Below are 1,593 nucleotides of genomic sequence, written 5' to 3'. Positions count from 1 at the left end.
AACATTACATAGAGTAATGTAATAGCTCCAACAACATTACATAGAGTAATGTAATAGCTCCAACAACATTACATAGAGTAATGTAATACCTCCAACAACATTACATAGAGTAATGTAATAGTTCCAACAACATTACATAGAGTAATGTAATACCTCCAACAACATTACATAGAGTAATGTAATAGCTCCAACAACATTACATAGAGTAATGTAATTGCTCCAACAACATTACATAGCTACATGTATTACTCTATCTAGCCATATCTATGGTTGTATGATAGCTCATACCAGTATGTCATCATCACAGTCTTTAAAGGCTAAATCTGTTTCTGATTTCTAATCATTTTAGTAGTTCATATAACTCTATTGATACTCAAAAAATTGAACTTATAAATGCTATATCAGTACCCAAAATGTAGAGCTTAATTTATTTGAATAAGTATTTGGAAACAAACAATGTGTTTGTTTCAAACCGTTTCATGTATTGTCAGTTGATGCATCCAGCCTCATCCCTCAGCTTACCAAACAAAGTGGCAGGGTCGGGCTGTTGAAATGTGTGCTTTTAACCAGAACAGTGCCTGGGCACATACTGAGGCTAGAAATAACACAGTGGAGTCAGGAGATCCCTGATGACTGCGGCTGAATGACTACACGATGAGCTGACACAACCAGGCAGGACCAACGCCTCAACCATCCTCTAATGGCTTTAAAAAATACCTGTATTAATCCACCAATTGATGGAAGGAATGACATTACTGTTGATATATATGTCTGTATAGTACATAAGATAAGGCAACCATTACCTAAAGCAATGCTGTGCTATAATTATGTGTCATTCAGTTTGCACATTAATTGGTTACCGGGTAAAATACCTTTTGATGGAAAATATGATATCACAGTTATTCTGTCTATGTGTGCAGGAAATAGCAAACTGGAGCCCTAATGCTGTAAACCACAGTATTAAACTACATTCCGTTTGAACATGACAGTCTGCTAATGTACCCCATAAATGCCAATTATGATGGAATAACTGCTGAGGACACCCAGTGATCGTGAGTATCAAATCCAGAGAAGGTGCACTGATCCTGGGTTGAGAGTGAGAGGAGCCCTGGGTCACCTCCAGATCTCTGGTGGTCTTACCTTCAACCCGCCACCGTAGACAGGAAGACAGGAATATCCAACAGCTGCTGCTGATCCGACACAGCCAGTAGAGTCTCCTCTTCCTTCTACAATAGCTTTTCAATCCCTCTGTCCCCTATTTCACTTGCTATCCTTCTCTCTGTCTCTCTCTCTATATGTCTCTCTATCCCTATCTATCTATCTCTGTCTCTCTCTCTGTCACACTATATATCTCTGTCTCTCTCTTTCTGTCTCTCTCTCTGTCTCTCTCTCTCACACAGACTCGTGCAGACTGATCGTGTGAGCTTCGCTCACCCCCTTTCTCGCTCACTCTTCCCTCCCTCCATCTCTCTGCTCTCCCTCCCTCCCTCTCACATCAATTCAATATAATTTCAATTACATTTCAATTTAAGGGCTTTAATTGGCATGGGAAAGATAATTTAACATTGCAAAAGTAAGTGAAGTAGAAAATAA

At 39.4% G+C, this 1,593-nt stretch overlaps 1 protein-coding gene across 1 annotated transcript in view; it reads right to left on the bottom strand.

The window, feature by feature from the left end:
* The window catches only part of LOC118366459 (norrin-like), a 58,752-nt gene extending 57,362 nt beyond the window's left edge, over positions 1–1,390 (bottom strand). The window contains exon 1 of the mRNA XM_052493079.1: positions 1,141–1,390. The gene's annotated coding sequence lies outside the window, so the exon portion shown is untranslated. The remainder of the gene's footprint in view (positions 1–1,140) is intronic.
* Positions 1,391–1,593: the final 203 nt, after the last annotated feature.

The sequence above is a fragment of the Oncorhynchus keta genome, chromosome 34 (genome assembly GCF_023373465.1).
Source record: "Oncorhynchus keta strain PuntledgeMale-10-30-2019 chromosome 34, Oket_V2, whole genome shotgun sequence".
NCBI classification, from domain to species: domain Eukaryota; kingdom Metazoa; phylum Chordata; class Actinopteri; order Salmoniformes; family Salmonidae; genus Oncorhynchus; species Oncorhynchus keta.
Note: the sequence above shows the minus strand (reverse complement) of the source record. Positions and strands in the feature narration are given on the sequence as shown.